Below are 15,459 nucleotides of genomic sequence, written 5' to 3' on the forward strand. Positions count from 1 at the left end.
GGCTGCCCATTCCGCATTCCCACCAGCTGTGGGTGAGAGCTCCAATTCCTCCACGTCTACAAGGGCACTCGACAAGCTCGTCTTTTTAGAACGTATGACGAGGTATCTGCGCTGGCTTTAATTTGCATTTCCCTAGTGACTAATGATGTTGAACATCTTTTCAAGTGTTGGTTTTTTATCTGCTTGTCTTCTTTAGTGAAATATCTGTTCAGATCTTTGGCCCATTTTTGTGTGTTTCTTTTCCTTATTATTGAATTTTGAGAGATGTTTATATATTGTGTAGTGTGGATTCAAGTACTTTATCAGATAAATGAGTTGCAAGTTTTTTCTCCCCATGTGTCCTTTCATTCTCTTATCAGTGTCTTTCAAAGTGTAGACATTTGTAAGTTTGATGGCTTTCAGCTTATCAATGTGTTATTTTATGGGTCATGCATTTGGTATGGCATCTAAAAAATCTTTGCCTAACCCAAGGTCATGAAATTTTTTTCACATGCTTTCTTGTAGAAGTTTGACACTTTGGTGATTTGCATTTAGCTCCGTGACACAGTCTGAGTTAATTTCTGTCGACAACATGGGGCTTTGATTGCAAGTGAATACCCAGTTGCTCAGCACCATTCGTAAATGGAACTATCCTCTCTCAACTGAGCCTCTTTTGCATCTTCGTAGAAAATCCATATATGTGTGGTTCTATTGCCGTATGCTCAGTTTCATTTCATGCATTTATTTGTCTATCTTGGCCTAATTCTTTTTCTTACAAACAGATGTTTATTCTTAACAATCTAACCTCCACCTGGTTTAAACTGATCTCCCTTTACACCCATGCCAAAACTTCTGATCCAGTCAAACTAGATTATTCATCTCCAAATAGGCCATAATTCTAAGGATTTGAATACACCAGGCTATATTTCTACTTGTATAAACCAGGCCCCTATTCAGATTTTGTTCCCACTGCCTTGAGGCCTTCTGACCACCAGTGCTCTGCGATGATGACCTACACTGAACCGATGAAGTTCAGAGGTTGTTTGCCATTTGCCATCACATGTGCAATCAAGCATCATAATAACTGAACAACCACGAAAGCAGTGGCCACATCTGCTTTCGCTCACCATTGAATCTTAAGGCTCTACGGGAATGCCTGGCAAATAATAAATGATCCAGAATTATTTGTCTTCCCAAAGATAATCTTCTTTTTGTACTTCTAACACTTAACTCTAGGAGTAGATCAAGTAATATCAGTTGTGTATGATGAAAATCAGTAAAAAAAAGGAAAATTAGCAGAAAAGGAGGTACATAACAAAAATAAATCAATGGTTTTGGTGTGGAACTATAGTGACTGCTTTTTCACTGACAGCTTAATGTACATTTTTACCTTTTATTTAACGACCAGTATAATCATGATACTGACTTCAGTCCTGTTTCATACCTGATAATGCTATTTAGTTTTACTTATAGTTGAACACGAGAGTCAAGCTCTTTTCTATTTATATTTGGCTGCGGGCCTAAGACCCACAGGGTCTGAACTGTCAAATTCCTTAGGACGCTCACTGACCTCAAAACCACGCCGTGGCCTTTGCCTCAGGTCAGATCACTACCCATCTGGAAAGGGCCGACTGCACGGAAGTCGCCTTTAGGTGCTGGGGATGGAAGGTGCTTAGGAGTGGCCACTGTCCTTGAAGAGATTTTACTAGCATCACGGCGTTCTAAGAGAAATAAAGGATTCCAGGGCTATGTATCAAAGAGCTAGGAGAGAAGGCCCAGCTCCAGGGCTCAGAGCCTATCTATCTGTCTAGTGCCTCTATGGGTGGATTTGCTTTCTGGGTTTCATCAGAAATATTTTCACATGATTTTGGTATTAAAAATCTGCTACCTCTGCCAATAACAAACTCAAAATCAAAATGTATAAACTACAACGTAAGGATGTTCTAGAAAAAAATTCCAGGGAAAAACACAATTCTTCTTTTACTATCATCCTCACAGAGTCCGTTTTTAAACAGTGTCTATAAATTATGTAGAAAGGCTGATATATTGAAATGAGGCAGAAGAAAAATCCTCAGACTGCCCTAAGGAGATTTATTAGAGATTCAAAATTATAAGTAAAGAAAGAAATCATATATGGAAATTTCACTTTCTGTATTGCTAGACCAACTCTCCAGCATAGGAAAACGAAAAGGCTGGATAAAAGATTTCTAAAAGGTCTATAATTGGCAACAAACAGCTAATGAATCAATTCAAAATTGCACGGCCAAAACCTGCCTAAAACAGAAACCCAGAGAGGAGCAAGTAGTATTTGAAGCTATTTTTCTCTGAGGAGCAATTTCTAATCCTAGGAGAGGCAGCTAAGATGTTGAGAAGCTGAGCAGAGCTTTTCACAGGTTCCTGGGTCTGAGGGACCAAAAATCAGAGTTCAGACCGCCGGAGCAGGGCCTGTCGGCCGGAGCGGCTTCCGTGGCTAGCTCCTTCCTGCTTGGGCATCTCTCACAGGGGGAGCTGAGGTTCAAGGGGGGCACCTCAAGGGTGAGTACAGGGACCAGGTGGAAGCCAGCTGTGGCCTTGCCTTGGAAGCAGGCACCCTTATTTTTGCCATATTCTCCTGCTCAGCACTGAGTCACAGGGCCAGCCCAGATTCAAGAGGAGGGCAATGCACAAGGCCCTGGACAGAGGGACAAGATTCATTGGGTGGCCCTGTTGGAAGACCACTTACCAACCAGGACCTGAGGTGGTGGTAAAGCACTCCTGGTGACAGGCCCAGCTGAGCGCCCACACCTGAGCCATCAGAGAGATCTCAGACTGGTTGAGGCTTCGAGAGCCACCGCATGACTATGGACACAGGAGAGAGCAAAGGACAGCTGCCCAGCTGAGCCCCATCCACCAGGACCCATGAGAGGTAGTGATTGCTGTTTTAGATGTCACATCAGGCAGTGATTTGTTATGCAAAAATAAGTAGTAGAAACAGCTTGAATTGTCCAGCAATAAGAATAAGAATGTATGCAGTAATCTCTAGGGTAACAACTGAAATAAAAGAGGAAATATTACGCAGCTACAAAGGTAAGGGGGAGGGGAAGAAAATAGAAAAATAACCCATCCAGACCAACCTTAGTGTCTAGGAATGAGCTACTATTCAGGTATGAGAACACAGCTGGCCATTGCTCCTCCAGAAACAACTAGAAAAGGATAAATTGATGATTCCATTAATATTTTAATGTATATAAAGCTGTGGAAGCAAAAATATTAGGTGAATTAAAATAATTCTAAAGAGGGAAAAACTTTCTCAGGGGAATAATAATACCCAGTTACTCTCTCCCGATGGAACATGAACTAATTTTAGATGTAGAACAAAGATCTGGTCTGTCCACGGTTCATGCTTGTCAGAACAGAGAGCCTTTGCTAGGGGAAAGATAAACCAGAAACACTTTTTATAATCACAGAGGGAGTACGGTGGCAAATTGAAAACTTAAGGGAACTGGAACAACAGCTGATATCATCACAAAACATCTGCTGCATTCTGATAGTTTATAGGGATAAGGGATATGGGTCAAATGCTTCTAGACAAAGACCGAAATTCTTTCAGCTTCTCAAGCTTAAAAATTAAAAACTTGTCTCAGGCACACTATCAAGCTTCCCTGCAAAACACTTGTCAAGTTATGAAGATAGGAAGGGCATGAGCCTGCAGAGTCAGAACTATTGCAGGCTCTAAATAGGAAACCTTGAAGAGTCATATTCTAGGAACAAGTCGAACCAGAGGAAGAGTTTACGAAAACTCAAAGCCAGGTTAATTTTGAATTGGATTGAAGTGATAAGACTTTTGTCCTACCTGCTTCACAGAGGAAAGAGAGAATCCTCTCTGGTAGAAGCTTACAACATCAAGAACTTCCAAGATTATTTATATGTCCATCACATATAGATTTTCAACATATAATTAAAATTTACTAGATCAAAAAAGAGGTAAGAAAACATTACAAATTTTTTTTAGAAAGGAAAATGATAGACAATTAGAAAAAGACATACAGATAATACAAATGTGAAGTTAACAAAGACTTTAATACAGTCTAGAAAAAAATATGAATCAAAAAGGTAAAAGGACGGAAAAATTCAGTGGAAAATTACAGTCTCTAAAAATACAATTATGGGAAACGGACTTTGGCCCAGTGGTTAGGGCGTCCGTCTACCATATCGGAGGTCCGCGGTTCAAACCCCGGGCCTCCTTGACCCGTGTGGAGCTGGCCATGCGCAGTGCTGATGCGCGCAAGGAGTGCTGTGCCACGCAAGGGTGTCCCCCACGTGGGGGAGTCCCCACGCGCAAGGAGTGCGCCCGTGAGGAAAGCCGCCCAGCGTGAAAAAGAAAGTGCAGCCTGCCCAGGAATGGCGCCGCCCACACTTCCTGTGCCGCTGATGACAACAGAAGTGGACAAAAGAAACAAAAGCAGACAAAGAAACAAGAAGCAGCAAATAGACACCAAGAACAGACAACCAGGGGAGGGGGGGAAATTAAATAAATAAATAAATCTTTTAAAAATAAATAAATAAATAAATAAAAATACAATTAAATAGACATTCTAGGACTGAAAATAGAAAAACAGAATATACAAAGTAAAGAACTTAGTTGGTAGATTTAATAACAGATTGGATATGGCAGAGTACAGGAGTAATAAATTGGAGAGTAAATAAAAATAAACACATGAAGAAAGAGAAAAAAATGAGAAAAAAAAAAACAGAACAATGTTTATAAGGCAAATGGGAAATACCCAGAAAATCTAACATATGTATAATTAACATACCAAAATAGAAATGGGAAGAAACCAATATTTGAAAAGATAAAGAATTATTGCAGACTTCTCAAGGGGAATAATGAAAATAAGAAGGCAATGGAAATACATGTATAAAAAGCTAAAATAAAAGAATTGCCCACCTAGAATTCTATAATCAGTGAAAATAACTTTAAAAAATGAAAGTTAACAAAAACAAGTGTTGGGAAAATGACTGAGCTGATTTATTGCCAGCAGACATAAACAAAATAAAAACTAATGAGGGCTCTGTAGGTAGAGGAAAAATTAATCCAGATGAAAACATGGAAATATAGAAGGAAATTCAGACCATCAGTAAGAATGAATATAAATGAATACCAGGTAGATATGAATATATATGTAAGTAAGTGTGAATTATATATGAATACTGAATATGGATAAGCATAGCTGAATATTGACACCAGAAAGCAATAATTTAATTATCTGTGAAATATGATTATACATAGAACAAAAATAATGCAAAAGTCAGGGAGTAGGTAAAGAAGTTTTAAGGATTCTAACATTCTACCAGTATTGGGGAAATGACAAAATTAATATTTTGTATCAGATTGTAATAAGAAAATGAAGAATGTTATGTTTTCTCTGGCAACTAGTAAAACAATAATAAAAGAATGTATAAAAGTCATTAATAAAGGGAAATGTAATTTAATAAACACTTGATTTAATGCAACAGAAGGAAATTATGGAAGAAAAAAGAGCATAAATAAAGTCTTCACAAACAAAAACTGAGAGAATATGTTACCAAAACATCAGATTTGTAAGAGATACTAAAGGGGGTGCTGCAGCCTGAAAAGAAAATACAAGGGCAAGGAGAAGAATTTAGAAATGAAGATTATTAGGAAGAGTTAAAAAAAAAAACCAGAAATTAATGAAATAGAAAACAAGCATATGATAAAGATCATCAATAAACCCCAAAATCAGTATCATGAAAAGACAAATATCATTGACAGAAACTGGCTCAAATAAAAATTTGAAAATGGAAAATTCTACAGATCCAACAAACATTTAAAGGATCATGAGAACATTGTATGAGTTAGGTTATACCAATAAACTGGTAAATGTAAATGAAGTGGACAAAATCCTTGAAAAAAATCAACCTAACAAAACTAACACAAAAAGAAATAGAAAATTCACTAATCTTATTTTTTAAATATCATAAAACATCTATTATACAAAACTGCCCACTAGGAAGACTCCAAGTTCAGAATACATCACCAAGAAATTCTACTAAACATTTAAGAAAAAATATGCCCATATTGTATTAACATTTTCAGAGAACAAGGATAGGGAAGGGAAGAGAAACCATTTCCTGCATCATAATATGACATCAACCTCCCTTAGATACAAAAACATTAGAAAGATATCATGATACAGGAAAATGATTGACCAATCTCATTAATTTAAATAAATGCAAAAATACTAAACAAATTGTTAATAACCTGAATCTGGTTGTAGATAAAAAGGAAAGTATAACATAATCAAATGGGCTTATTTCAAGAATGCAAATTTAATTTAAATATCAAAAATAATAAGATGAACTTACTATATTAACAAAGAAGAAAATATATGATCATCTAATGGATGCAGAAAAAGAATGAGATAAAAAAATCAGTATGGGAAGATGGTTGGAAGATGGCAACAGAATAACAGGCAGAACTGAATGCTCTCACAAAAACAATGGATAAAGAGCCAAAAACTGTCTGAGGAACCAGCTTTGGGGGTCAGCAGACCAGGACAGTGCTACACAACTCCCAGGAGGGTGAGGGACAGAGAAACAAAGAAACTGAAACAATGAAGCCAAAATGACAAACATGAGTTACCAAGCACCCATGGTGTCTTGCAAGGGTTCCCTTCCCCCACCCCAAGATATTAAGCTGGGGTAAAACACCTGGCTCACTGCAGACAACTGAGAGGGGAACAAACATCTTCCTCCCTATCAGGGAAAAGGGAGGAGAGGTCAGGGTGCCTTTTTTCAGTGAATTTGGCTAGCAGAGCCCACTTTGAATCTCTGATTTGGAGATTCAACACAGGAACACAGAAAAGTCAAGACTGAAACACCTCCATGGAAACATATGTTGAAAAGCACCGTCTGCTGGCTGGTCTGGAAATTACACTGACAAAAACTGTTGTCCATGCCCTCTGCATACAACCCCTGGGAGAAAATTTGCACCCCACTAGTGAGTTCCTGGCCCAATTTTGAAAACAGCCTGGGCAATTTTAAAGACTTAGAATAAGTTGAACTAAATAACAAATAAGAGCTATGAAAAAAGAAAAACAATAGGCAAGAGAGAGAAATTAGCCATCAGAGTAAATTCACCAACATATTTGGATGCCTAGGCATAAGCAAAAAATTAAATCCATACTGGGAAACAGGAAAAGATGGCCCAGTCAAAAGAACAAACCAAATATCCTGAAGAGATACAGGATATTATACAATTAATCAGTGGTAATCACACAACTCTCCTAAATCACTTCAAAGAATTTAAAGAAAATGTGACTAAAGAAATAAAGGATATTAAGAAGACACTGGGAAAGCATAAAGAACAATTCTTGGCTTAAGCAGTTGGGTGCCCACCTACCCCAGGTTAGTTCCCAGTGCCTCCTAAGGAAGGCAAGCAAGACAGCAAGCTGATGTGAAGGGCTAGCATGAAGAACAAACACACAAGATGATGCAATGAGATGATGCAATAAGGAGACACAATGAGAGACACAACATGCAGGGAGTGGAGATGTCTCAAACCTTTGGGTACCTCCCTCCCACAAGAGAGGTCCTGGGTTTGGTTCCCTGTACCTCCTAAAAAGAAGACAAGTGCATAATGAATGGACACTGCAAATTCAAACAATGAGGAGGGGGATGAAATAAATAAATAAATTTTTTTGAAAAGATAAGAACAATTTGAAAGACTGCAAAGAAAAGTAACAGACATCATGGGAATGAAAGACACTACAGATGAGATTGAAAATACATCAGAAGCACATAAGAGCAGATTTGAATTGCCTGAAGACAGAATTAGTGATTTTAAAGACATAGCATCTGAACTAGAAAAGACAGGAGAATGGAAAGAGAAGAGAATGGGGAAAATGGAGCAGAGTCTCAGGAAATTGAATGACAATGTGAAATACACAAATATTCACTTTATTGGTGTTCCAGAAAGAGAAAAAAATGGAAAAGGGGCAGAAAGAATATTTGAGGAAATAATGACCAAAAACTTCCCAACTCTTATGAAGGATATAAATATCGATATCCAAAAGGACAATATACCCCAAACAGAATAAACCCAAATAGACCTACCCAAGACTCCTACTATTCAGAATGACAAGTATCAGAGATAAAGAGAAGATTCTGGAAGCAGCAAGAGAAAAGCAAAGCATCACATACAAGAGAAACTCAATTAAGTGTGGACCTCTCATCAGAAACCATGGAGGACAGAAGAAAGTGGTATGATGTATTTAAGGTACTGAAAGAGAAAAAACTGACAGCCAAGAATTCGGCATCTGGCAAAGCTGTCCTTCAAAAATGAGGGTGAGTTCAAAGTCTTCACAAACCAAAACTGAGAGAATATGTTACCAAAACACCAGATTTGCAAGCAATACTAAAGAGGGGTGCTGCAGCCTGAAAGGAAAATACAAGGGCAAGGAGAAGAATTTAGAAATGAAGATTATTAGGAAGGGCAAACTAAAGGATAAGCAGACAGACAATAGAATAATATGACAACAGAGAGCCAAAGGACAAATTGGATGAAGTACTGCCTTTACAGTAATAACACTGAATGTTAAGGGATTGAACTCCCCAATTAAAAGGCACAGGCTGATAGAGTGGATTAAAAATTATGAGCCAGGAAGCATTTGGGCACCCGCCTACCACATGGGAGGTCCCAGATTCAGTTCCCAGTGCCTCCTAAAGAAAAGGAGCAAGACAGTGAGCTGGCACAGAGGGCTGATGTGACAGGCTGGAGTGATGGGCTGGCACAGCAAGGTGACATAGCAAGATGACACAACAAAGAGACACAGTGAGGAAACACCATGAGAGACACAAGCAGGGAGTGGAGGTGGCTTAAGTGATAGTATGCCTCCCTCTCACACAGGAGATCCCAAGTTTGGTTCCCAGTGCCTCCTTAAAAAAAAAGAACAGAGAGCAGACAGCAGACACAAACAATGAGATGGGTAGGGGAACAATATATAAATAAAAGAAATCTTAAAATTAAAAAAAATGTATATACATATGAGCCATCTATGTGTTGTCTACAAGAGACCTACCTCAGAGGTAAGGACACAATCAGATTAAAAGTGAAAGATTGGAAAAAGGTATTCCATGCAAATGGTAACCAAAAAGAGCTGGAGTAGACCAGATAAATGTAAAATAACAACATTATAGTATATAAACAATAACTACTCAGTGCTAGTGGTAAACTGTTCTTATGATCAGTATTCTGTAATTTTTTTCATACAAAATAAACACTTGCTTTTAATTGAGGAGGGCTGGAGAAGAGATATATTTTTGGATACTTCATTTTTCTTTAACCTTTTCTTATACTCTTTAATTAAAATAATCTATCTGGATCTATAATGATTTAGCATGACTATTGTTGGAACAAGATTTTGAGTTTCTCTGCCTCATAAAATTATGAGTTGGCAAATTATTATCTGCTTTAATTCATTCCAATAAGATATGAAGAATCACAAACAGGAATTTGATAATCTAAAAGGAATTATGACCTTAATGGAAATTAAATAAGTAAACCAATAATTTATTTCATTCTTAGAGGTTATTATGTCCAATAGTTAGAACTATTATATAAAAATTAGAATTATATTATTATTAATTTCAATTATAGTTGAATTATATTTACATTTATACAAGTTTGTTGCTATGCTGTCTATTTTTTTGTAATTGATTCTATTAAATCTAACCTGGCCTTGCAATCTCATTTAAAATTTGTAATTTCTTTTAATCTATCTTTCTATTTATTTTACAATTTCACATTAAAGGACTTTTTAACAGCTAAATAAAAGCCATTGATTTTACACTGCAGATAGGTCATATGGTATGTGAACATATCTCAATAAAACTGCTCATTAAATAAATAATTGCTCAAGAACAGCCAGAAATAGCAGCTATATACAATAGGGGAAACAGATTGAGAGGTGAGGAATTTTCTTGTTTGTTTGTTTTTTATTATTATTATTATCGAAATAATGAAAATGCTTTAATAATGATTAAAGAGATGAACACACAACTATGTGATTATACCAAACATCATTGGATAAATTATATGCATTATTAATATGTATCAATAAAATTAATTTGCTTAAAATAAATTTTTAAAATTTATTTTAAAATAGATTTGCATTTATTTATATATAAATATATTTAGCAAATTGCTAAATATATCTAACAAATAAATATATTTGCTAAAAACTTTTAGCAAATATAAAACAGAAGGGAACTTCTTAACTCACAAAAAGTGTTTACCTAAACTCTCCAAACTAACATGCCTACTGGTGATATAGAAAAGCTTTCCCTTGGAACCTTCGTGCACTGGTGGGGGAATGTAGAATGGTGTAGTGATTCCTCAGGAAGCTAACTATAGAACTGCCACATGATCCCATAATCCTGCTGCTGGGTATATGCCAAGAAGAACTGAAAGCAGGGACACAAAGAGATTTATGCACACCGAAGTTCATAAAGGCGTTATTCACTATTGCCAAAAGTTGGAAACAAACCAAATGTCCATAAAAGGAAGAATGTATAAGGAAATTATGGTATATTTACACAATGGAATATTACTCGGCTGTAAGAAGGAATGAAGTAATGACACACCAGACAACATGAATGAATCTTGAACAGTTTATGCTGAATGAAGTCAGACATTCACTGAAGGACAAATATGACATGACCTAAGCAAATTGAGCAGACTCACAGAGCTAGAGTCTGGAAGTTTATCTGGAGACAGAAAGGGAGTAGAGTGTGGTGAGCCGATGCCCATATGGGCAAAATCTCTGATAAGGAGGAAGGGGATGGTTTGGCAGTGGATAGGGGTGGCAGTGGTGCAGGGAATTGAGTGGGGTCAACAGTGCTGGAATGTGAGGGTGAGCAGGGTGGGGGGGCAGTTGGATTGTACTATCCATGGAACTATGACGAGGGCTGGAGGGAGGAGCAGGTGAACTCTTGGGACTTATAGGTCTGTGGTTAAAACAACAATGGTGGGAATGTTCTTTCAACAAATGTGGCAGGGGAGGATTATTGGTACAGGGTATTGGAGGTGGAGGGATATGTGGGAAAGGGTACCTGGGGCATGCTTCTATGGAATATGGAAGTGTTCTTGTCATAGGGGGTTATCTTAGTGGTGGAGACTCACATGATGAACAAGAAAATATTAAATTCCCATCCTGGGGAGTCTTGCTAGGTTCTCAAATACAGGGGCAAAAGTCTCTTGAGAACATAGGCAGTGTCTAATAAAAGAAAACAGACCAATATGTCAAGCCTTCAATATTAATGCATGTAACTATGAACCTTATTCTTCAAAGATTGCAGCCTAGTGGTTACTATGGATTCCAAGGGGAGGGGAAGGGAGGAACGGTTGGAGCATGGGGCATTTTTAAGACTTCGGAATTGTTCTGCATGGTCTTGTGATGATGGATGCAAGCCATTAGGCCTTTTGTTAGAAGTTATAAAAGTGTATGGTACAGAATGTGAACCCATAATGTAAGCCATTAACCATGGTTAGTGGCAGTGCTTCAATATTTGTTCATCAATTGTAACAAATGTACCATACTCATGTAAGATGTTATTAATAGGGTAAAATGTGAGAGGAGGAGGGGGGTGGGGTATATGGAAATCCCATATTTTTCTATGTGACTTTTTTGTTTCCCAAAGCTTATTTGAAAATAAAGTGAAAAAAAAAAAAAAAGACACTGCGGGAACATATGGAAGAAATTGTCTTGTGCATAAAAATTAACATCTTATGGAAATGAAAGACATTCATTATTTTTAATTTACATATTTTGTATTTTGTATTATTATTTTTTTGTCTTCTTTTGGGGAAGGCTTTAGATTACAGAAGAGCCACAGCTGTACCAGGGAGGATCACTGGTGCAGGGTGCCGGTGGTGGGCAGATGGGTGGGAAGGAGTGCACCTGAGGCATGCCTCTATGGAATGTGAATGTGTTCAAGTGGTCATGTGGTATTATCTTGGTGGGTAGAGACCCACACAATAACCAAAAGAATACTGAATTCCTGTCCTGTGGGGTCCTGCTACATTCTCTAATATAGTGGCAAGAATCCCTAGAGTACATGGGCAGTTTCTAGTGAAAGAGAATAGACCAATATGTCAGGACCTTGATATTAATACTTGTACTTATGAACTTTGTTCTTGTGAAATTGAAACTTAGCCTAGTATTATATATTGCCTAAGACTTACCTCCTGGAATCTTCCTTTTCGTTCTAATGTGGCCTCTCTCTAAGCCAAACTCAGCAAATAAGTTCATTACCTTCTTCCTGGTGTGGGACATGACTCCCAGGCATGAACCTCCCTGTCACTAAGAGATTATAACCAAGTGCCAACTAGCAATGCATCTGGAAAAAGACCGTGACCAAAATGTGGAAATATTAAATACAAATGAGTTTTTATGTCTAAGAGACTTCAAAGTGAGTCAAAAGGTTATTTCATGTATGTCTCAACAAGATCTCATTGAATGCCACAGTAAACAGTGCCTCAAATAGGGTGACTCCTGAGGGCTCTAGAGACAACTGGACACTATATGCAAGGCAGAAACCCCCAGGAAATCAGCACCCTGTCAGTGGGCCTTTCCTTGGAATAACCTATCCCCCCAGTGTATTGGAGTTGGACTCATTCATAATTCTCCTACGCATGGTTCTTATGCCCCTTTCATTTGAACCTATAATTAGCACTATACCTGTCAAATATGTATCCCAGATTCTTAAATCTTCCAGCTGCTCATATGCCAGTTGAACCCTGAATCTCAGCAAAGTTGCAGCCAACCCTACTCTTCAGTTCATCAGACTCACCCAGGACAACTAACAAAAGGATGATGATGGACAAAACTCATCCAAAAAAAAAACCGGAGAGTATCTACAACTGCAAGCAAGACAGTTGCACCCATTTGCCCCATGGGATCTGAGCCCCCTCTCAATCAGAAGCAAAGTAGGCATCACCATCCCCAAATCCTATAGACCAAGGAATGAACAAACATAAGGGGGGAGTGCAACTATGGACTAAAGTAGAATTATTATTGTTCTAGCAATGGAAGAACTTATGACTTTGATAAGAGGGCAATGGCCAGCAGAGGTTCTGAGGGGAGGGAAAGGGAAGAATAGGTGTAACGTGGGTCATATGAGGGGCATTAGAATTGTTCTGCATGACCTCTCAGTGACAGATACATGCTATTATACATTTTGTCAAAATTTATAAAATTGTGTGGTACCAAGTGTAAACCATAATATAAACTATAGACCATTGTTAGCAGCAATACTTCAATATGTGTTCATCAATTGTAACAAATATACCACATTAATGAAAGATATTGTTAATGGGGAAAAGTGTGGAGGGGGAGGGGTGAGGTATATGGGAGTCCCCTATATTTTTTATATAACATTGATGTAATCTAAAACTTCTTTAAAAATAATAATAATAATAAAGATTTCCCTTTGAGATCATGAACAAGGCAAGAATGCCACTTCAACTGAAGATTCCACTAGAAGTCTAGTCAGAGCAAGAAGGCAGGAAAATGGGCATTAGAAACATAGAAAAAATGTAGCAGTTTGATATTGATGAATTCCAAAAAGAAATATTGGATTATGTTTGTAAACTGGTTTTTCCTCTGGGCATATGAGTGTATTGGATTCAGTGGTTTTACTTTTACTTGATTAAATAATGATTAAGGCTTTAATTGGGCCATGTCAGTAGACCATCAAGACCCTGCCCCCTTGATGGGCAGGGACTCACAGAGAAGCCACACCAAAGAGAAGGGAGGTTGGAGGTCTTGAGCTGGAGCCCTGGGAGGTAAGCACACAGAGGAGCTTGCTCGTGAGGAAAGAGAGAAGCCCCAGGAAGAGAAACAAGCCATTCACTTGATAGTCTACAGCTGCAGAGACCAGAGAATGAGCAGCTGAGCTCAGAAAGAGGTACGCCCAAGGAAGAGAGGAACCTAGGAAGCCTGAACCCATGCAGATGTCAGCAGCCATCTTGCTCCAACACACAGCAGTATACTGATGAGGGAAATAATTTACGCTTTATGACCTGGTAACTGTAAGCTTCTATCCCAAATAAATACCCTTTATAAAAGCCAACAGATTTCTGGTATTTTGCATCAGCACTCCTTTGGCTGACTAATACAGAAACAGGAAAAAAAAATGTTCTTACTCAGAATTTGCATTACTAGGTATTTAGAAAATCAAAATAATCTTCCATTTTATTATTATAATTAATGAATGATCCAAGTTTGTTGGATACATGGCTAGCATAGAAAAGTATTTCTTTGTGCTAGCAACAAACATTAGAAAAGGGAAATATTAAAAAATCATTTACAATGGTATTTTAGTTTCCCAGATTCTAAAAACAGACACCATGCAATGGACTGGCTTAAAGACTGAGAATTTTTGGCTCATGGTTTTGAGGTGAGGAGAAGTCCAAAATGGAGGCATCAGGCACTGCTTTCTCCCCGAAACTGTGGCCCTCGGGCTGGCTGCTGGCAATCTGGTCTTCATCTTCTCTGTCACAGGACTGTGCACTTGGCAGCCTCTTCTCCTTGCTCCTCTGGGTTCCACTGACTTCTGGCTTCTGGCTGGCCCCTGATGCTCTCCCTCTCTCTGCCTTCCACTCTGCTGATAAATAACTCCAGTAATCCAGGTTCTAGCCCAGGCGGACTCGGTTGGCCACACCTGAGCTGAGGTAGCATCTTGAAGAGGTCCTAATTACAATGCATCCACCCCCACCACAACACGGAGCGAGACTAAGGACCTGTCCACCCAGGGGTGCACAGCTCAACCCACCAAAATGGCAACAAAAAAGTTGAGAGATCCTTAAATAAACCTAATGAAATAGGTGTAAAACACAATCTAAACACTGACTCATGTTTACATGAGTATGTATTGTATGACATTTGTATCGTCATACACTCATTGACAAAGGTGGTGCTGAAAATAAGGGGGGCGATGATGGTCCTTTCAATAACTGGTCTAGGTCAACTGGATTCCACTGGAGGAAAATAGAAAACCCACAATAGGCACACGGATGTATTCCAGGTGGATCACAGATCTAAATGTAACGTATAACACACTAAGCTCTTTAGAAGAGGGTAGAAGAGAATTTTTTATAACCTTGAGATTTTAAAATATTTCTTACATGGGAAGTGGATGTAGCTCAGGGGTTGAGCACCTGCTCCCCATATACAAGGTCTGGAGTGAAATTGTTACTCCATTCTGTGTCAGCACCGATGTGCTTCTGTAATTCATGTCGAACTCCTCACATTTGCTTTTGAAAGGCATAATAAAAGCCTCTTCCTCTCCTGAATTCCCTACATTCGCAAGGACACTGAAAGAGCTATTAGGAACAAAAGGAGCTGGAAAGGACTGGTGCATTTCTCTTCTAGGAATATTTCCTAAGGGAATAATTTGGAGTATTATCAAAGGTGTCTG

This window comes from Dasypus novemcinctus, chromosome 5 (assembly GCF_030445035.2).
Source record: "Dasypus novemcinctus isolate mDasNov1 chromosome 5, mDasNov1.1.hap2, whole genome shotgun sequence".
Classification (NCBI taxonomy): Eukaryota; Metazoa; Chordata; class Mammalia; order Cingulata; family Dasypodidae; genus Dasypus; species Dasypus novemcinctus.